The 22,553-nt window shown below is 39.2% G+C and overlaps 1 protein-coding gene and 1 long non-coding RNA gene across 14 annotated transcripts in view; one reads left to right on the top strand and one right to left on the bottom strand.

The window, feature by feature from the left end:
- LOC105477634 (glutamate metabotropic receptor 7) overlaps positions 1-22,553 on the top strand; it is an 898,220-nt gene that overhangs the window by 692,612 nt on the left and 183,055 nt on the right. The window lies entirely within an intron of this gene.
- Positions 1-22,553, bottom strand: part of LOC105477633 (uncharacterized) — a 438,407-nt gene that overhangs the window by 15,760 nt on the left and 400,094 nt on the right. For 3 of the 5 annotated variants that reach the window (XR_003017095.2, XR_984843.3, XR_011620210.1), the window contains 2 exons: positions 19,364-19,462; positions 18,946-19,019 (listed from right to left, as the gene is read on the bottom strand). This is a non-coding gene — a long non-coding RNA (uncharacterized lncRNA). Of the gene's footprint in view, positions 1-10,387; positions 10,466-18,945; positions 19,020-19,363; positions 19,463-22,553 lie in introns of all 5 variants that reach the window. The other 2 variants (XR_011620208.1, XR_011620209.1) reach the window with 1 other exon arrangement.

A 22,553-nucleotide genomic window follows, 5' to 3' on the forward strand; every position in this document is an offset into this window, starting at 1 on the left:
TTAGAATCAGAATGTGGGACTTGGTTTCTGAAGTCTGCTCCTTTTTAGCTATCTTACTTTGTGTTTCTGAATAAGTTTGAGATCACTTATCAGTTGTTAGATAATCCCAGGAAGCATGGTAAGATAATGGGGAACAGAAGATAACCAATAACTATTACCACTATTGGTAGCTCGGACTTCAGTTCACCAGGATCTACATGAAGGGCTTTGTAGGACACAACTTGGAATTGTCTCAGTAAAGAACAAAATCTGGGATATTATCCAATGACTCCTATTTCTCATTACATAAGGACTAATTCTGGGGACATGTGGAAGCCAGCCAACAAGATAACCCTTAAAAATCTCTGCCTCATAGTATTTGGTATTTATGCCCTTGTGTAATCTGTTCCCCTAATGTATCAGGATTGGTCTGTGCAACCAACAGAATATGGCAGAGGTGATAGGATGTCACTGCTGAGGCTAGGTTGTAACAGACAGCATGACTTCTACATTTCTTTCTCTCTTGGATCACTAGCTTGGGGGCCTGCCAGCTGCCATTGAGGAAGCCAAATGCAGAGGCTCATTTGGCTCATATTGGCCTCCTGCCCACCGTCTTGAGTCAGTGATCTTGGAAGTGGATCCTTCAGCCCCAGTCCAACATTCAGATAACTGTAGCTGTGACCAGCCCTTCAAGGTGCAGTCTCATGAGAGAATTTGAGATAGAATCATTTGACTATGTTTCTCCCAGATTTCCCACCCTCATAAATAGTGTGAGATAATAAATATTTGTTAAGTTACTATGATTGGGGTAATTTTTATGGAATAATAGATAATTCATACATGGTGTTAACTTTCCAACATTTCTGAAATGTTGCTTCCATGGGCAAGACAAGCTCCTGTGGCCAGAGAAAATCATCAGGAAAGGGGCACAGATGCTTGAGGAAAGAAATTTACAGCACACACCAGAATGGCTCTTCAGAGCTGCAGGTAATGTCTGGAGGAGTATGTGAGGACAGGGCACCAGGCCAGCTGTGTAATCTTAAGCATGATTATTCATACCTCTCAACTTGAGTTCTCTCCTCTTTTGGCCCACTCTTCTTCACTTCCTGATTTTAATCTCTTCTTCTTTCCTCCCTTTTATTTATTTATTGATGGATTGACTTTTGAAGGCAGCTACCCTCTTAACTAAAACTAGGGTTCTAAACTCTCAGTTCAGGCTAACCCAAAAGGGCTACTTTAGCAAAGTGACAATCTTTGGTTCTACTAAGAAGCTGTTTTAGAACCTCAGTGTGTCTGATTGCGCAGCTTGAGACAGAAGGGGGTGTCTACCATAACATATTCAAGGAACTTGGCAGAAACTCTTCCAAAAATAAATCTATCCATTAGTCAATCAATAAGGCAAATGACTAGGTTTAACTACTAAACCAGTCTCAATGTAAAGGTCCGCAAGCACTTGTTTTTCATGTTGTGTTTACCAGAACAATTGCTGCATGGATTAGACTTTAGGTCAGTTCCATAAAATACTTAGAATCTGTGCAGTAGGAGGTCCTGTTCTACCGAGATGGAATGCACAAGCTTACTCTCCTTTGGAACTGAGGTTGGCAGGGAAGGTAGCCCAGGAACTGAGTGTTTTAGTGTAGATTATTCAACTAGGCATGCAGATGTATATCTTTAGAAGAGAAAGTCTATTGCTTTTGACTAATAGGCCCCCCAAATTGCAAGAACTACTGATGTAGGCCAATATGGTCTGCAGTTTGAATCAACATGGCAAAAATTTGAGCTTCAGCAGAGTTATGTTTTGCTTTTCCCCCCCTCCCCACACCAGAATAGTCTGGGCAAGATGAAAATAGTATTTGGAAGGAATGTTCCCAGCAGCAGTATCCAAAATTTAACTGGTTGGAGCTTATCATCTACTTGTTTATGCTGATTCCATGATTAAACAAGAGTTTCTGCCTAGGTCATTAATCCATTTTATTTTATTTTATTTTTATTTTTTGAGACGAAGTTTCACTCTTGTTGCCCAGGCTGGAGTGCAGTGGCACGATCTCAGCTCACTACAGACTCTGCCTCCTGGGTTCAAGTGATTCTCCTGCCTCAGCCTCCTGAGAAGCTGAGATTACAAGGGTGTGCAACCACGCCCAGCTAATTTTTGTATTTTTTTATTAGAGACGGGGTTTCACCATGTTGGCCAGGCTGGTCTCAAACTCCTGACCTCAGGTGATCTGTGCGCCTCATCCTCCCAAAGTGCTGGGATTACCGGCATGAGCCACCATGTCCAGCCCATACTGTATTTTGATACACAGGACTTTGTCTATATCTTGCTTTAGCTATTCCTGCTCCTGGGCTATGAGCAACCATACCAGGCTAGGGAATCTGCATCAGCAAAACTCTCCCTTTTCACAAGGATAAAAAATACCAAAGTTTAATTTAACCAGAAGTCTTATTTGGAAAAAGCTTATAGACATGTTGGCAGTTTTAAAATATTGGTAAAATTGTATTCAAATCAGTAAACATCATTGAGTGCCTGCAGGTTGTCTGAGTGCTGTAGCAATATGCTGTGCCACAGCAAAAAAAAAAAAAAAAAAAAAAAAAAAAAGATAAAAGCATGTACAACAAAACACAGTGTAATCGGTTTTTGAAGATTCAGAAGGCATACTGGCTGTTCGGAGGTGCTACCTATCATGGATCTTGTTATTTCTGTTTTTGTTCTTTTTGTAACAAAATCAAGTGAACAAATGCCACATAAACTCACATTGTTAAGCAGGTTATCAGAATAGAGACTTGGTAGAGAGGATGTGATTTTTGTGCTTGACTGCAACTAGTAAGAGAAAATCCAAATTCTTACTGCACTGTGCGTTCATGTTTCTGAGAGGAACTCTCAGCTGCCCCCACCCCAAAATTAACTGTCCCTTTGCCAAATGATGCAAAATTTGGTTCCTCTTCATGGACCTCTAAAATTAACTTTCAGATGGTTGATTCTTATAGATGAGATCTGGGATTCTAAATACTCAAAGGCCATAGACTATGTCTGTTGAGGTAATTTATTGTACCCAGAACAGCAGAGAACAGTGAGACTACAATAGCTGGGTAGACTATACCACTCTCCACTAAACCCTCATCCTGGCATTTATTCCCCAGCCTCTGGCAAGGCTTTATGTGAGTTTCTGAAAAAATGTCACTAGAACAGTGTGCAGAATCCATGAAAAAGATGTGCTTTTCACCTTACGATCAGGAAGTTCTTCTAAATGTCTTGATGAAGTTCTCCGTGCTTTCTTTAAAACCAGTCTCTTGGCCGGGTGTGGTGGCTCACGCCTGTAATCCCAGGACTTTGGGAGGCCAAGACGACTGGATCACGAGGTCAGGAGTTCAAGACCAGCCTGGCCAACATGGTGAAACCCCATCTCTACTAAAAATAGAAAAATTAGCCAGGCATGGTGGCGGGTGCCTGTAATCCCAGCTACTCGGTAGACTGAGGCAGAGAATTGCTTGAACCTGGGAGGCGGAGGTTGCAGTGAGTTGAGATCATGCCACTGCACTCCAGCCTGGGCAACAGAACAAGATTCTGTCTTAAAAAAAAAAAAAAAAAAAAAAAAAAGTCTCACCCATCACAGAGAACCTGGTAAAAGCAGACCACTGAAATGCAGAAGGAGGAGTTACAGTCTTTAAACACTAGGGTTCTTTTAACTTCAAGAGTTCATGGGAATTGTAAATGATATTGGCATTGAATTGAATTTCAAAGGGGCTTGTCTTACTGAATCATTAAAATATTTTGTGTATGTCTGTGGCACACTAAAGAAATACTGTCTGTATGGACTTTCCTTGATTTCATCAGTATAACAAGGCTAACCAGTAATTTAGAAAGTACTTTTATTTCTATTATCTTAAATGCTCCTTTTAATAACTTTGCAAAATAGATTTTATTATAATTCCATTATAAAAATAAGATCATGTTTATAATCAAAAGACAGATAATAACAAGTATTGACAAGAATGTGGAGAAATCATAATTCACATATGTCACTGTGGGAATGCCACATGGAACGGTTGCTTTAGAAAACAGTTTTATATTTTTTCAAAAGGTTAAAAATGGGATAACCAGATGACCCAGCAAATCTATTCTTAGGTATCTACCCAAGAGAATCAAAAGCATATGTCCACACAAGACTTGTTCATAAGTGTTCACAGCACCATTATTTATAATAGCCAAAGAGTGAAAATTACCCAATTATTCATCAACTAATGAGTGAACAAGTAAAATGTAATATATTCATACAATGAAATAGTTGATGGTAAAAAAGGAATGATGTAATGATGCATGCTACAGTAGGAATTATACTTGAAAACATTTTGCTAAGCGAAAGTAGCTAGATACTAAAAAAAAATTCACATAAAATGTCCAAATAGGCAAGTCCATAAAGACAGTAGATTAGTGGTTGGCAGGACTAAGGTGAAATGAAAATGGGAAGTGACTGCTAATGAATCTGGGGTTTTCTTTGCAGCGATGCAATGTTCTAAAATTAGATAGTAGTGATGGTGCATAACTTTGGAAATACTAAAAGCCACTGACTTACAGATTTTAAAATGGCAAATTTGATGTATGTGATTTATATATCAATTACAAAAAGATATGTAAAAAAGACGAAATAGAATCCTTGAGGAATTATTTAATTCATCCAGCAAATGATATCCATTGGCAGAAGAATGGATTATTTAAAATTTGCAGTATATTCAGACACTGGAATAATACACAGCAGTAAAAGGAAAGAATTACAGATATAGGCAAGGGCATAGATGAATCTTCAAAACATAATATTCAGTAGAAGAAAAAGCAAGTTGAAGAAGTACATATAGATCATTCAATATGTTAATAAAGATTGAAAACAAATTCACAGATATGTTTGTGTGTAAAAAAATATGTATATTTAAAATAAAACCAAGGATTAGTGATTACAGTGATATGGGGTCCAGGAAAAGTCAGGAGTTTGGCAAAATTCAGGTTCTTAAATTAAGTGTAAATATGCCAGAGATCAACATTTATCATACTTCATTTCACAATGTACTTTTTTTTGCATGCAGATGTAATATAGCATTAGGTGAAACCATGTAAAAATGCTATTTTTCTTAGTCAAAATAGTCAAATACCAGAAATTACATATTATTCAAACTTTTTTTAAAGTAAGAAGAATAGAGATTTGGAGCCAAACAGACACTAAATTCAACTTGGGGCATGCTTTTGGGGCCATATTTTATAACATGCCTTGTTAGATTTTGGTGGGAGTGAGATTAAAATAGTAGTAATATTTGCAAGAATGGCTCATTTTTATTAGATGTGAATTATGTACCAGGCACGATGTAAATTTTTACAACAACTCTGTACGATTCATAGTTTACAGAGAAAATCTAAGGTTCAGTTTTAATAACTTACCCAAAGTGACTGTGAGTGGGTTAGTGGTAGTTTACATGTATTTTCCACTGTCTTCTGTAGAAAACTGACTCCAATATAAAAAACCTAACTAGCCCTTTTGCTCCATTTGTACTGTGACAACCTAAATCCAATCGACCATCTTTTTTTCTCTCAGCTACTACAAATCTCCAGTGTTCCCTTTGCTGCCTTGGCTTGCCTTCAGTCACTTAGAATGAAATCTGCATTTCTTACTGGTGTCTTCAAGACTATAATAATTTCCTGGAGCTGCTGTAACACAGTTTCACAAACTGGAAGGGCTTACAGCATATACATGTATTATTTCACAGTCCTTAAGGCTAGAAGTCCCAAATCAAGAGCATGGCCATACTCTATCTGAAACTCAGGGGTAGAAACTTTCCTTGCCTCTTCCTTGCTTTTGGGGTGGCTGAAAATTCTTGGCATTCTTTGGCTCACAGCTGCATCCTGGCACCCTCTGTCTCCAGCATCTTACGGCGTTCTCCCTGTGTCCATCTCTTTGTCTCTATTTTCTCTTTTCATGAGGACACTAGTCACATTGCATTAGAACCTACCCTAATCAAGTATGACCTCATTGTAACTGCATTACTCCTGCAAATACCCTATTTCCAAATAAAGTCACATTCTGAAGTACTGGGAGTTAGTACTTCAACATGTCTTTTCAAAGGACACAATTCAACCCATAACAAATACCTCTCAAGACCTTCTCAGCTGTCTATGATTCAGTGTTTTTCTCCCCCGCTACACCATTATGCTGATCTTCTTTCAGTTTCTGGAGCAGCCTTGTTAGTTTTTACCACATGGTCTTTGAACCTGCTGCTCTCAGCCTGGAATAATGCACTCCCAAGGCCTTCCTACAGCCTGCTCCTTCTCTGTCTTTAGGTCTTAATTTAAGATAGCACCTCCTCTTTGATGTGTTTTCTATTCCACCCTCTCTTAAGCATGCTGTTATTCTACTTTTTCATTCTTTTTCTTTTTAATTCCCTGAGTTTCATGCCTAGCATTTAAAAAAAATTTTTTTTCATTTATGTATGTATATATGTATGTATGTATGTATGTATTTTTAGACAGAGTCTCACTCTGTCACCAGGCTGGAGTGCAGTCACGCAATCTTGGCTCATTGCAACCTCTACCTCCCAGATTCAAGTGATTCTCCTGCCTCAGCCTCCCAAGTAGCTGGGACTACAGGTGTGTGCCACCATGCCAGGCTAATTTTTTGTATTTTTAGTAGAGATGGGGTTTCACCATGTTGGCCAGGATGGTCTCTATCTTCTGACCTCGTGATCTGCCTACCTTGGCCTCCCAAAACGCTGGGATTACAGGCATGAGCCACTGCGCCCAGTCCATGCATAGCAATTTTTATTTATAAATAAATTATAAATTTGTTTGTAAATATTTCATTATTCACTTGACTGTTTTCTACTCCCCATCCTCCCACCGTGGCCATACCCCCAAACATAAACTCTATGAAGGGCTGGTATCCTGATTCTTTGGTTCACAATTGCAGCACAGTACTTGTCACACAGTGCTTGTCACAATAAGCTTTTATTTGAATGGACGAATGAATGAACAAATGAATAAATGAATAAGCCAGAAGCCATTATGGTGTGTCCTATCTGAAATCTACATCCCTGTTAGGGAGTCAGTTTTACATAAATGGTTCAGAGCAGAGACGTTAGTAGGAGACAGAACTTTAAATTCCACCACTTACTGTGTGCCTACTGCAAGGTACTTGACTCTTCTAAGTCTTGATTATATTGTCTATAAAACAGGGTTCATCACAGTACCAATTTGGCTCAGTAAATTAGGAGAAGGTGAAGTAGCCAGGGCATGAGTGGTGGTGGAGGTGACAATGAGAGGAAAATTTGGGAATGTATCCAAAAGCAAAGATATAAGATGGGCTGGCCAGGAAGTTCCCAAAGGACCAATCCTGTCTTATGCAGCTTCCATACCTGCTCTGAAAACATGGAGGACAGCATCATCCTGAGGCCACGTTTTCGCTTTTCAGCCACGCATTCAGCTAATTGCTTTGGCAGCAATTCTGCCACCAGACTGCAGGCCTGGAAACCCACCCCTTTCAGATAATAGTTCACATCCTTGAAGTGAAAAGACAGCAGTCCATGAACTGCGAAAGATCCACACTTCTGATTTTATGGAGTAAAACTTAGCAAGAGATTGTGAAGGAAGATTTTGCCAGAATTTAATAGGAGGAGAGAATTCTATAGATACACCTTTCCAAAGTGATAAATCAACATGAAAACCTGTAGCCATGGTGAGCGCTTGCCTCAAGGGACAGAAGACAAAAGTACAAGTCTCGTGCTGCACTTGAGTTACCTTTAAATGAGAGGCACAGTTTCATCCCGGGGCTTATACTGACCCAATAAAAGCTGAGTCTGAGCATACTCCCTGGGCAAGAAAAATAGATTTTCCTTAATCAGAGCTTTTCACTATTACAAGGCAGTTGTATAAATTCCACAATTATGTCAGGAAATCTAGACATAAAGCTCTTGATTGATTTAAAGGCAGGAGGGACCTAGTTCATTGTTTGGTGCCCAGAGAGGACAAATGAGATAGGATCCTAGTACTATTGCTTCTAAGAAGAAAGAGCACACTCACACTTAGGCATAAATCATGTGATAAGAGCCCTGGGTTTATTTTAGTTTTACTTTTTTTTTTTTTTTTTTTAAGAGACAGGGTCTCACTCTGCCACCCAAGTGGAATGCTGTGGCAGGTAGCTCACTGCAAACTCGAACTCCAGGACTCAAGCGAACCTCCTGCCTTAGCCTCTTGAGTAACTGGAACTACAGTGTGCACCACCATGCCTGGCTAATTTTTAAATTTCTTGAGAGATGAGGTCTCACTATGTTATCTTGTCTCAAACTCCTGGCTTCAAGTGATCCTCCCTCCTCAGCCTCGTGAAGCACTGGGATTATAAATTAGGAGGAGGTGGAGTAGCACCCAACCTCCAGGGCCCTGGATTTGAAGTCAGATTTGCCTCTGACTTACTGGATAGAAGATCCTGGGTAGTTCCGAACCTGGCTAAGCCCTATTTCCCATCTGTAAATCGAAGTTGCTGTTACTCCAAGAATTCCTTCAGGTGGCAAGCTAAGATCACTCCCAAGTCTCAACTTATACAGGACTCACAGTTACCTGTTTTCATTGGTTACTGTACCTCTTTGAGTCTAATAATCATGACATTTTTATGTTGTTTCTTTCCTCCTTAGACAAGTATTTCTTTTTTCAATACTGCCCCTAAGGAGTATTTTTGACACTTTTTTCTCTAATTGTTCTCCCCTCCCATTATGATTTAAATACCACAGATATCAATTTGTATATCAATTTCTGCAATGTGATTCCTTGAAAGGGCATAAAGCATTGTAAATTCTAAAAATTTTTGCCCCTGTAAAATCAATTTTTGCCCCCTTAGGGGCATTATCACTCCTTGTTAAAAAATGCATGCTTAATACTGCAAGTTATATGTCAACAGGAAATACGTGTCTTGTTTGAACAGTATCCTTAGCACATGGCACATAAGAAATGCAGTGATATTTATTGGATGGGTGAGTGAGTGAGTCAGTTGATGGATTGAGGATTAACAGAGTCATGTAAAAAAATTGCTCAGTCTTATTCCTGCTACAGAGCAAGTAGAAAATGTATATTTGCTTCCACTTCTGAAACTTGTCAAAACATTCCAGTAGCATTGATCAAAATGATATCAGATCTTTATTTTCCTCTTTTTATCTTTAACCTGACTGTTGACATACTGAGTACACATGCGAATTGCCTGACGCTCTGTGTACTCTGTACTATGTTAAGTATTTAATGAATGAATAAACAAAAGGAAGAATTAAAATGTAGGGTTAAGTATTTAATGAATGAATAAACGAAAGGAAGAATTAAAATGTAGGGTTTAACTCATCCTTGATCGGAACAATTCCAAGAGTCTGGTGCTTGCCCCACTAGCGAAGGAGACATGATACCTTTGCTCACAGGCACCATTTCTGTCTCATTACAGTGATTTTATTCTGCTACCTGAAAGCCCTCTGTAGGCAAAGGAGAAAGCAACCTTGCACAATATAGTAGTGGCTTATTCAACTTGTTCTTTAACCAGAAAGTCTTTGGGATGAGAATGCTATTACTTTACAGAAAGAGAGCTTTGCCTCAAGAATGTGAACACAAGAAGAATGAGGTCTAGAAAATTGAATATATGGAGGTAGAAGTCAGCCAAGGAGATGACTTGGGGCAAGGAGGGTAGTGATTGGGAGAAAGAAGGGAATTTTCAGGGTCTGGAAAGATTCAGTTTCCTGATCTGGATGCTGATTATATGGGTGTGCTTACTTTGTAATAATTCACAAGCTGCTATACAATTAAAATGTGTGTATCTTTCTAGAGGCACAATTAAAAGAATAATGAGGTCAACAAACTTAACCTTTTGAAAATCAGACACTCAGGCAAGTCAATTTCCTTCTCTGAGCCTCAATTTCTTCCTAATAATAGCACTTACTTCTCAGGTTTGATGTGAGGATTAAATACAGTAAATTAATCACTTAGTGTAGTACCTGGTTCATTATTTATCAGTTATTACTAATTAGTTATCATTATTAACTCAGCCCAAATTTATTAAAACCGTACTAAAAGTGTCCATTGCTTTTAATTCATATGCAAGGAGTCTAAATTCAGAAAACAGGGTAAGATGAGGACACTCCCCTATCCTCTCATATTTCATCATAAAAGTTTTCAGATATACGGAAAATTTGAACGAATGGTAGAGTCAGTGCTCCTAGACTCACCATCTGCATTCTATGCCTAACATTTTGCTAGATTTTCTTCATTGTATAGCCATCCATCTATCCATCCCTCAGAGACTTTTGTTACAGACACCTGACCACGGCCCTAGGATGGAGATTACTAAGGAAACAGTAAGGAAAACAGTTGTGCTAGTTTCAGGAAGTCTCTGGCTGAACTTACCCAATGGAGTCACCTTCTGTTGAATAATTCAGGTCTTCATATTCATACTTCTCAGGAGCCCGGAAACAAGATAACTTGCTATGGGAGAAGGGGGTAATACGGCATCAAGGCTGCTATGCACTGCAGAGAAGCAAGTGAAAAACAAAGCCTTTTCCTGACCTTGGCTTGCCCAAGAGTATAGGCAGCAGATGTAAATTCCTCCCAAGAGTTTTTAAATTCATAAATTAATGCTGACCTTGAATTAGTCATATTTTCCACTGAATGGATACAGAAAAGCCTAGAGTTTTTTTTTTCTTTTCTTTTCTTGCAGACAAGCTGAGTTTCCATATTCTAGTTTTTCTGTAACAACTATGTAGCATTTGCACAATAAGATCATTTGTTTTGGTTCCCGCTTTAATAAATCGTGGTTCTGCTTTAATGAATACAACCAAATAATTTGTAATTGGTCCATTAATTATTTGCATGTAAATGCCGATGTTAGAGTAACTTAATAAGCCATTGAAAAAACATTCTTGTTTGCCAGTTGAGTTACACTCTATTTAGTAAACAGCTCTTTTTTGGGAGGTGGGATGCTTGTTTTCTTCTGTTTTGAAGCAGGGAGACCTTGGGAAACTAAATCAGAATGCAATCTGAATCCTACAGAGCCCTGGAGGCCTAAACTAGGAAGGGAGGGCTCAATGAAAATTCAATTAATTGAAGTGTTAATTAATGAACCCATCCTATGCCAGATCCATGAGAAAGCCCCTGGCACAGTGACCTTTCTCAGCACAGCCCCCAGAGAGTGAATTCTTGATAGCTAGAAGAATGTTTGCTAAACTTCGGGGCACATAAAAAATGCCATGGTGCTTCCAAAAAAAATCCTAATGCCCAGGTCCAATGCCTTATCAATTAAATCAGAAAGTCCGAGTCAGGGTGTGTGCCAGATATCAGTAGTTTTTAAAGATCCCCAGATAATTCCAGTATGTAGCAAAATTTGGATAATGGTCACCTATAAAATTATGCTTTTACCTATCTGACTCTTCCATGTACAAAAGGAAAAAATAACCAAGCAAAATAACAAAAGCAAATAAACAGGTAAAAGAATAAATTCCCCCCTAACCTATCATTGTAAGAAGTATCATTCCTTTGGATATTTAAAATACAGTGGACTTAATAGCAAGTGAATCATTTCACTAACTGGAGATCCTTTCCAGAAGAACTGGTTTGGAAAAGAGAGAGGACTGACTATGGATTCTGAAATGAAGCCCAAAAAAGGCAGAGTGGTGGCCATGAATGGGGAAAGAAGACAAGGCAGGCAAGGACAGGTTTTGGATCTTGAACAATTGGCCAGCACTGCTGGCACACAAGAGTATAACTGCTATAGTTTGGGTGTTTGTCTCCTCCAAATCTGATGTTGAAATCTGATCCCAAACACTGGAAGTGAGGCCTAATGGGAAGCATTTGGGTCATAGGGGAAGGTTCCTCATGAATGTCTTGGTGCCATCCTCCAGGTAATGAGTGAATGTCAGCTCTATTAGATCCCATGAGAGCTGGTTGTTAAGAAAAACCTGGCACCTCCTAAGTCTCTCTCTTGCTCCCTCTGTCACCATGGGACCTCTGCACACTCCGGCTCCCCTTTGCCTTCCACCCTGAGTGGAAGCAGCCTGAGGCCTTCACCAGAAGCCAACCAAGTGGCAGCGCCCTGCTTCTTGTATAGCCTACAGGATCACAAGCTAAATAAAACTCTTTATAAATTGCCCAGCCTCAGGTATTTCTCTATAGCAACACAAACAGACTAAGACAATGTCTGAAAGAAATATTTCTGAGCAAAAATCCAGACTATATTTTAATGGAAAATCTCAGGCAAAATGCCTCTTCTAGAAATAGGAAAAAATGTGTTTACTGGGGAGGGTGGGAGGCAGAGCCATCTGTTATACAATCTAAAGACGTTTTTGGTTCTTCTTCCAATTGTGATCCCCTAGGACTACCTCTCATTTATCTAACTTAATGTAAATCATCTCTTAAAGCCATTTTGAAGCAATAGTCTTTGAGCATTCAGGAAAAGGCAAGTGTATGGCTTTGGTTGCAATTCTGGGTGTGCCCCTTTTCTAAGAACTTCGAGCCTCACTCTCTGCATTTTGTGATGGGCACCAATATTTGAAGCTTTTCAAAGTGAATGCAAAGATTAAATAAAATCAGGACACTTTTCACAGTGCCTAGAACTCTGCAGGACTCAATACATGTTGGTTGTTATTACTCACTGTACCTGTATGGGGTGTCTTATTCAATTTTCCCAAAGTTTTCTTGGTAAACAGAGTAGAGAGAGAGAGAGTATATATCCTTGAGGAGAGATTAGGATCTGGCAGTAGCAGGCTGGACCCAGCTCTTGCCATCACATGCCAGCCTAACAGAGAGCTAACTACTATTCGAATTTTAGAAATTTTGTGAGTCCGTTTATAAAAACAACCATTATTAAAATTAAATATCAACTTACATTCAATACATTAAATTAAAAGCAAAAGCAATAAATACCTAAAACTCATCACTTCCTAATTATTTTACTACATTTTACTATTTTCTCTTCACCTGAGTTTATTAGTATCTGTTGAGTCTGTATGGTAGAAATACTGTATAATTGTATGCTACATTGTCTCATGATATCACATGGATGCCTTTAAATCAATCATAGTGTTTATAGCACGGAAATCAAGAAATGCTACAAATCAAGGTGTTTTTATTTTTGTATTTTCTCTTAGAGAACTGATTGTAAACATCTACCACAATATCTCTGAGCCAGTGTGGGGAGAGGGAGAAGGGATGAGTGCAATTGAAGCACTTTAACTATTATCAGGAAAGACATCAATAGGTTATGACTTGGAAGATTTTCCCAAAAGTTACCTATAAAACCACGTGGGAAGAAAAACTTCTCCCCATATCTTTTTCAAAATAGGCAAGATGTTGAGAAAGAAAATCCAGCAACTAGCCAGAGTCTGTGCTCTACTTTCTTTTATTTTTATTTTATTATTATTATTATTATTATTATTATTATTATTATTATTATTTTGAGATGGAGTCTCGCTCTGTTGCGCAGGCTGGAGTGCAGTGGTGCGATCTCGGCTCACTGCAAGCTCCGCCTCCCGGGTTCACACCATTCTTCTACCTCAGTCTCTCGAGTAGCTGGGACTACAGGCACCCACCACCACGCCCGGCTAAGTTTTTGTATTTTTAGTAGAGACGGGGTTTCACCGTGTTAGCCAGGATGGTCTCGATCTCCTGACCTTGTGATCCGCCCACCTCGGCCCCCCAAAATGCTGGGATTACACATACTCTACTTTCTAAAGGCAAAATCAATTCTGTTTTCACAAGTGACAGTTATGCCAGAAGATTTTGAAATTGCCTGTGAAAATATGAGAAGAAAAACTTTCCCAATCCTGAAAATTGACCTTGTAGAAAAAACATGCATCTGCAGTGCTTGTGTTTTATAAATTTAATTTCTAAAGGAAATGTATTCAAGTGATCCAAAAAACCAGAAGTTATAGAAAGCTATGAAATGAACATATCTGTCTGCTTTCTGATACCCACACCACCATCACTGCTGCTCTTTTTGTATATCCTTCCAGTTTCTTTTTGCATATCCAAGTAAATATAAATATGGATTTTTACCATCATCCTCCCCCTTTTTACATAAAGTGTTATTGTCCTTTACCTTCGTTCCCCCAACCCCCGCTTAGTAATAGATTTAAGTGCTGTCCATGTAAGTGCATAGAGAGCTTTTTCATTTTTTAAGAATTGGGTAACTGCCCAGAGGCCAAAACCTACAAGGTAGAAAGCAACCTCCAAACTATTTCTAGCTGCTTTCTCTCCTCCTCCTCTTCCTCCTCCTCTCCTAATCCCCCTCCTCTTCTTCGTCTCCCTCCTCCCTCCCCTCCTCTTTTTCCTCTCCCTCCCTCCCTCCTTCCTTCCTTTCTCTCTCTCTCTCTTTCTTTCTGTCTCTCTTCCTTTCTTCCTCTCTTTCTTTCCTTTCTCTACCTCTCTTCCTCCTCCTTATTCTTTTTCTTCCTTTTTTCTCTTCCCCCTTTTCTTCTCTCTCTCTCTCTCTCTCTCGCTGTGAGTGTGTGTGTGTGTGTGTGTGTATTTTCTACTTCCACCACATTGAGGCTTCCTCACCTCACTTGAGCCAACTGGGCTTCCTGCTTTCTCCAGACCTTTCTTTGCTCTGTATGCTTTTCTTGAAATGCCCTGGATCACCCAGCAAACTCAGGTACACTGATGTTTGATCAATAGCTGTGGTGTGGTGGCAAGACTACCAGATCTGTAGTTGGATGGTGTGTACTAAATCCCAGTTCCCTTGCTTACAAGCTCCTTCAGTCTCAATTGACTTAATCTTTAATTTCTCTAAGCCCCATTCTCCTACTCAATGAAATATGGAAGCAGTATTTCACAGTGGATATTAGTGTGAGTTTTGGAGTTAGATACATCAGGGTTAGAATCCCCATTCATCTTCCTATGGGTTAGTTAACTAGGTAAATTACTTAGTGATTCTTAGCTTTGCTATCACATTTATAAAATATGAAAAATTATTCATCAATTTTTCACATTTCTGCATGTCTTATGAATAAAGAAATTCAGTTTTTGTTTCAAAACTCCATCTTTCCAAGAATATTTACATAGTACACACTGGAAAATAGAGATAAGTTTCTCCTTAGGGAGCAGAGGAAAATTTGTTTTGTGCTCAAGATAATAAAAATAATGCTCACATTAAAGATTGAAGAGTTTTGCATACAGGCCCCTTATAAAATAATGGGGTTTCCTAAACTCAGGATTTTTCATGTGTAAAACAACCTACAGCTTGTATAGCATGCATCTGGACCTTTTTCACACCCTATGGGAATTGAGACTTTGGAAACCAAGACAAATGATATGACTGGCTATTGCTATTCCTGTGAGTAGTAAATTGTGCTTTGTCTCTGACCTAAGAGTCTTGTGTCTTCTTCCAACATTCATGAGACTGTGCAAGCTAACTTGTTAGTGTGAAAGTAGGGTAAAATCTCACATCCTTTACAATTCTTGACATTTACCTCATATATTTGTTGTCATAATTAAATATAACATATTAATATATAAAATTGTATATATTTATATATATAAAGCACATATGACAATGCTTATGCCTAGTTCATAATAGTTGCACAATAAATGGGACCTATAAATACCAATTTTTCTTATTTATTTCCTGGGTCAGAGGACTGCCCAGGCAGTCAATAAAAGTATAAATGTGAATGATACTATCATAGTGCCTGGTACATGGTAGGCTCGTGTATTAGTCCATTTTCTTACTGCTATAAAGAACTCCCTGAGAATGGGTAATTTATTAAGGAAAGAAGTTTAATTGACTCACCATTCAGCATGGCTGGGAAGACCCCAGGAGACTTACAATAATGTCAGATGGTAAAGAGGAAGCAAGGAACTTTCTTCACAAGGTGGCAGGAAAGAGAAGTGCTGAGTGAAGTGGGGAAGAGCCCCATATAAAACCATCAGATCTCATGAGAACTCACCCACTATTATGGGAACAACATGAAAGAAACCACTCCCATATTTCAATTACCTCCACCTGGTCTCTCCCTTGAAACCTTTTGCCAAAATGAAGGGACTACAGGCCCCATGTAAGTCTGAAATCCAGCCAGGCAGTCAAATCTTAAAGCTCCAGAATGATCTCCTTTGACTCCATGTCTCACATTCACGTAACACTGATGCAAGAAGTGGGTTCCCATGGTCTTGGGCAGCTCCACACCTCTGTGGCTTTGTAGGGTACAGCCCCACTCCTGGTTGCTTTCATTGGCTGGTATTGAGTGTCTGTGGCTTTTTCCAGGCACACAATGCAAATTGTTGGTTGATCTACCATTCTGGGCTCTGGAAGACAGCGACCCTCTTCTCACAGCTCCACTAGGCAGTGCCACAATGGGGACTCTTTGTGGGGGCTCTGACCCCACATTTCTCTTCTGCACTGCCCTAGCAGAGGTTATGTATGAGGGCTCCACTCCTACAGCAAACTTCTGCCTGGACTTCCAGGTGTTTCTGTACATCCTCTGAAATCTAGGTGAAGGATCCCAAACCTCAGTTCTTGACTACTGTGCACCCACAGGCCCAGCACCATGTGGAAGCTGCCAAGGCTTGGGGCTTGCACCCTCTGAAGCAACAGTGTGAGTTGTACATTGGACCCTTTTAGTCACAGCTGGGATGCAGGGCACCAAGTCCCGAGACTGTGCAAAGCAGCAAGACGCTGGGCCTAGCCCAGAAAACTGTTTTTCCTTTTAGGCCTCTGGGCCAGTGATGGGAGAAGCTGCTGTGAAGACCTCTGACATGCCCTGGAGACATTTTCCACATTGTCTTGCTGATTTACAATTGGTTTCTAGTTACTTATGCAAATTTCTGTAGCTGCCTTGAACTTCTCCTCAGAAAATGGGATTTTCTTTCCTTGTCATCAGGCTGCAAAATATTCAAACTTTTATGCTCTGCCTCCCTTTTAAACATAAGTTCCAATTCCAAACCATCTCTTGAATGCATAGAACCAAATGCTTTTAAGAGCACCCAAGTCACCTCTTGAATGCTTTGCTGCTTATAAATTTATTCTGCCAGATAGTCTAAGTCATCTCTCTCAAGTGCAAAATTCCACAGATCTCTAGGACAGGGACAAAATGCTGCCAGTCTCTTTGCTAAAGCATAGCAAGAGTCACCTTTGATCCAGTTCCCAACAAGTTCCTCATCTCCATCTGAGACCATTTCAGCCTGGACTTCATCGTCCATATCACTATCGGCATCTTTGTCAAAGCTATTCAACAAGTCTCTAGGAAGTTCCAAACTTTCCCACATCTTCCCATCTTCTCCTGAACCCTCCAAACTGTTCCAAACTCTGCCTGTTATCCAGTTCCAAAGTTGCTTCCACAATTTCAAGTGTCTGTATAGCAGCACCCCACTCCTGGTACCATTTTACTGTATTAGTTCATTTTCAAATGGCCATAAAGAACTTCCTGAGACTGGGTAATTAATATAGGAAGGAGGATTAATTGACTTACAGTTCAGCATGGCTGGCGAGGCCTCAAGAGACTTTGAATTATGGTGGAAGGTGAAGAGGAAGCACAAGGAACCTTCTTCACAAGGTGTCAGGAGGGAGAAGTGTCGAGAGAAAGGGAGAAAAGCCTCTTATAAAACCATCAGATCTCATGAGAACTTACTCACTCTCCTGAGAACAGCATGGGGGAAATCACCCTCTGATTCATTTACCTCCACCTGGTCTCTCCCTTGACACGTGAGGATTATGGGGATTATTGGGATTACAATTTAAGATGAGATTTGAATGGGGACACAAAGCCTAACCCATATCAGTTCTTACCTAGGAGATCTTTCTTTTCATTTATTGTGTCTTCTTGAAGAAGCTGTGATAGCAGGAAGGGACCATGGACATATTGTAAATGTAGATTAAGTTCCCAATTTGTTTTCAAGAACTCAACTAATGGAGGGTAGCCCCGTAGGGCAGGGGTAAGGGGTCTCATGTCTCAGTGCAGTGTTCTAGTGCCCCACCCTCTGTGCAAAGCTATGATGCAAAGCTATGATGAAGCCATGCAAAGTAGAATGTTGCTAGATACATAAACATAATTTGGTCCTGCATTATAATTCATAGAAATACTTGGAGAAGAATATCTTTAGTCCTTGAACCTAAAGCTTTTATTTAATAATATGCTTGTAGATGCTGGCACTCCTGATTCTTGAACATAAACCCTGTTTAAAGTAGCCACATTGCACTGGGGAGGAAACTCTTTGTATATGCCCATTTATTTTGTTGCATTGGCTTCCATCTTCCCAACAATCATGTAACAAATATCACTATGTATGTGCTTCAGGCTGGACTCTTGCTAGTTGCTAGATATGGTGGTAGATGAAACAGACTCAGTCACTCCCCTCAGAAGCTTACAGTTGAGCAAATGTGATAACATTGAATGAGTAATATACAATAAAGTACAAATGTAATTGTAATCAATGCTATGGAGGAAACCAACAGTGAGAAATTAGCTAGGGTAAGTAATCCAACCCCAAATATCAACTGCTTAGCCTAATAAAAGTTGATTTATCACTCATACTCATGTCACAGTCTAGTGTGGACAGACAGTGGGGATTGGAGTTGGTGTGGGGATAGTAGGACCTGGGCTCCATTCAATCTTTCAAGGATCCATACTCTCTCCATTAGTTGGTGCTGCCATTTTGAGGGCCTCCTCCCTTCTCTGTAATCAGCAGGTTGATAGACATAAGGCAGGGTATTGATGGAGAAAGTCCTATGCATGGCCTGCCAGTGGCCCTTGTCAGTACTGCTTACAACATAAATCCATGATGGGCTTGGAAATGCAGTTCAGCTGGATGTCTAAAAGACTCCCAAGTTGCCTCCTGCCCCAAGGGAGAGTAGTAGTGGATAGGGAGAGTGATCACTTAGGGTGGTCAGAAAAGGCACCGCCCAGGAATCAGCTTAGATTAGTAGCACAGATACTGAAGTCAGACAGCCAGAGTCTCCTCCTGATTCTGCTCCTTACCAGCTGGGGACTTCGGGTTAAGTTGCCTGGTCTCTCCATGTCTCATTCTTCTCAGTTGTAAAATGTGGATGACACTTGTGAGAAATCAAATGAAATAACTGGTAAAATCCTTAAGCAACATTTAGCATAGATCTGGTTGGTTCACTCTAAGTGTACCATTACTGTTAAACTATAATTGTAGCTGTCACTAGTAATAATAAGGTGAGATCTGAAGGAATTAGAATTTTCAAATTTTGAAACACTGTTGTCTAAGTTCTGTTACTATTCCCCACAAGCCATCTCAATGTAAAATTTCACCTGATCCTTTGTAACTGGCACTATAGAATCTCTTCCCCTCCCTGTCTGTCTTAGAGTCCCCATGACAGCCTACAAACAAGGAATCCAATGGGGTAGATACACGATTTTCATTTTAACTTACATTTTGCAGTAGCTGTTGTTGTTTTTCTCTCTTGTCAAATGATGTGTTCAACTACAAGCTATTCTTCAAGACTCTTTTTAGTCCTAACAATCCGTGTACCTTTCAATGGCAAATTAAAACATTGTTACGACTGCCTGAATTTTAGGATGTGGGTTTGGCAGTAGGAATCTTGAATTGGCAAATATTTTTACCCACTGACACTTATATTTAAGGCAGATGCTTACAGTTAAGGAGTAACTCATAAAACATTACTCATAACAGTAGAACACTCAGCAGCACCTCAAGTCATTACTCCGCTAACTTTTTTCTTGCATGTGCAGTAGTCCCAGCTCATACTCCTGCCATCTGTGTAGATATCTCACTATGCAGTGAGAAGCCACCATATCTACATACTTAAAAGACACCCTACAGGAAGGGCCAAAAGCATGGCTAATCTTCGTAAAACTTATTTTTTAACTTAAAAGTTTAAAGTGGAACCAGCATTTTAGATGACTAGCATAGATTACCCTCTGAATTAACCTGTCTTATCTGATTTGGGGTGCTGTAACAAAACATTATAAACTGAGTGGCTTATAAACAACAGAAATTTATTTCTCACAGAAGTCCAAGATCAAGGTGTTGGCAGATTTGGAGTCTGGTGAAGACTGGCTTCCTGGTTCACACATGATGCCTTATCTTTGCATGCTCACATGGTGGAAAGGACAAGGCACCTCTCTGGGACCTTTTTTTTTATCAGGGCAGTAATTTCACTCATGAAGGCTTTGTCCTCATTATTTAATCACCCCCAAAGGTTCTACCTCCTAATAACATCATTTTGGTGATTGGGTTTCAACATGTGAATTTTACGGGATATAAACATTCAGACCATAGCAACCTCTATGTTTTCATAATTTTCACCTCTGTAAAGTGGGGCTTAAAAGATATAATATTTAGTGCAAAGATTCATTGTGAGACTGCATGTTTCAAGTGCCCAAAAAATTGCATGGCACGTAGTAAACTATACTACCTTCTATTAGAAGTCATTGCTATCCTCTGTTGTAAATAACCATTATTTTGATATTTATTTGACTGATACTTATTAGTTGTCTGTTTGATGCCAGGCATTGTACTAGCTGATGAGGACTCAACTGGTGAACCAAAGCATTGTCTCTGCCCTCACTGAACTTGGCACTCGGCAAGGAGACTAGATGATAATATGATGTTCTCTCATGTACAGTATGAAACTGCATCATTGACAATGATAGTATGAGACTCCATTTAAGGGAATTTCACCTAAATGAGAGATTAGGAATGGTATCCTTGCAGAAGTGACTGAGGCATTGAGGGCTGGAGGATGGAGGAGGAGCTAACTTGGGCAAAAGAAAGAAAAGCCATCCATGAGAGAGAGCAGAATATGGTTGTAGAGCTCAGCTATGGGTAAACTTTGGAGAATACTCATAGGATTGCAGCATATGAGGCATAAAAAGCAGGTCTTATAGGCCATGCCAAGAATTAGGGTTTTTAACTTATGAGCAATGAAAACCCATTTAATGAATTTTAAACAGAGAAGAGTAGGGTTACTATGACTAGATTAGATGATTAGATTTGCCTTCTGAAAAGACCGCTGTGTCTGGAGGATGAAATCTAGTGGATGTGTGTGAACCAGAATGGAGGGTCTTCTAAGACTCTGGGCCTACATGAGGAATCCACTGGGCTCAATCTGTGGGAGGTAATGGTGCAAAATGAGAAATATAGGTGGCTATGCTAAGTGCTTAGAGGATAAAATCAGTAAGACTTGGTCTTGAGTTGGACATGGAAGATGAGAAGAGGAAATGTTAAAAGAGACGCTCTAAAATTCTGATTTTCTAAATGGCACATGGAGATATTGACCGATCTAGGAAGAAACATCATGATGTAGTTTTGCAGTTCGAATATATTTTGAAATTAATGTTAATTTCAAATTAGAATATCAATATTTGTCAAGTCAAAAACATGTATTGAGCAAGGAAGAATAGAAAAATAAATTGCCATGTATTTATCATCCTCCATGTTTTGAATGCTTTTAGTTTTTCAGAGTTTATCCTTCTGATCAACTTCCAAGTCAGACACTGTCCTTATGGATCACATCAAAAAATGATTATAAAGATTTAGTGACTGGCCTAAGAACATACATAGGGAAGATATGTATTTCATTACAGGCTTGTATAAAACAAAAACCTACTTGGCAATTGTAAAAAACTTAAGCTCATTAACAATCTTCAAATAATTTGTAACTAAAATTATTAAAAATAATTCTGAATGGAGGCATGAAAATGCAAATCCCCTCCTTGTTCTCTTAAGCCAGTCTCTTGCAAATAAGGCAGGATCACCCTAGAGTACTTTAGAGCTGAGCAACGTGGGGAGTGACCCTCAGAAATAAGCAGGATCAGTATTAAATCATTGATGTTTCAAATGCCCTTGGAGCTCTTTTATTTCCTCCTCTCTCTCCTCAAGAGACAGTGGAGGGAGTGACATTAAAATTAACATAAGCAATGCAATTAGTGACGATGTTGTCACAAATGCATTAAAACATGCATAGAAAACTGGTAAAAGCATTTGCTTTTGGACAACCTGTTTCCAAGGATGGAAAGGAGGCTAACTTTCCGTGATATATGACTATGTATCTCTTGAAATCTTATAAGATGTATGACTTGGATACATCTTTTAAATTTACATTTAATACTTGAGCCTGGGTTTGCTCATTCCAAGTTCAGGGGAATAATTCTTACCATACATAGTTTTTAATGAGGATTAGAGGTAGTATATATTTAATACTTGACATAGAGTAAAAGTTTAATAATTATTATTGAAAAGCAAATCCTTTTTCGATATACTATGGTGAAACAAACTGCTATGGCTAAGTTTTTGTTCTGAAGAAGTTTTCCAAGTAAAACACTAACCTAGTATTCAAAAAGGAAAAGAAAAGAAGGGCCTGTAGATTTGATGTAGCGCTTCTAGGCTTCAGGAGAGTTCTGCAAGTATAGCAAATTTATCCCAGTAGGAGGGAAGGGAACAAAATAATAAATAATAATGGTTCATTATTATGCTCAGAAAGTTTATTTGACCTAGGCCCATGCCAATTTCATTTTTATCCCAATGTATTTAATAAGAAAATTAGGGGTCCACATATTTTAGTAAATATTATTGACTAAAAGTTATTGACATAGTCTAG

The sequence above is a fragment of the Macaca nemestrina genome, chromosome 2, assembly GCF_043159975.1.
Source record: "Macaca nemestrina isolate mMacNem1 chromosome 2, mMacNem.hap1, whole genome shotgun sequence".
Lineage (NCBI taxonomy): Eukaryota > Metazoa > Chordata > Mammalia > Primates > Cercopithecidae > Macaca > Macaca nemestrina.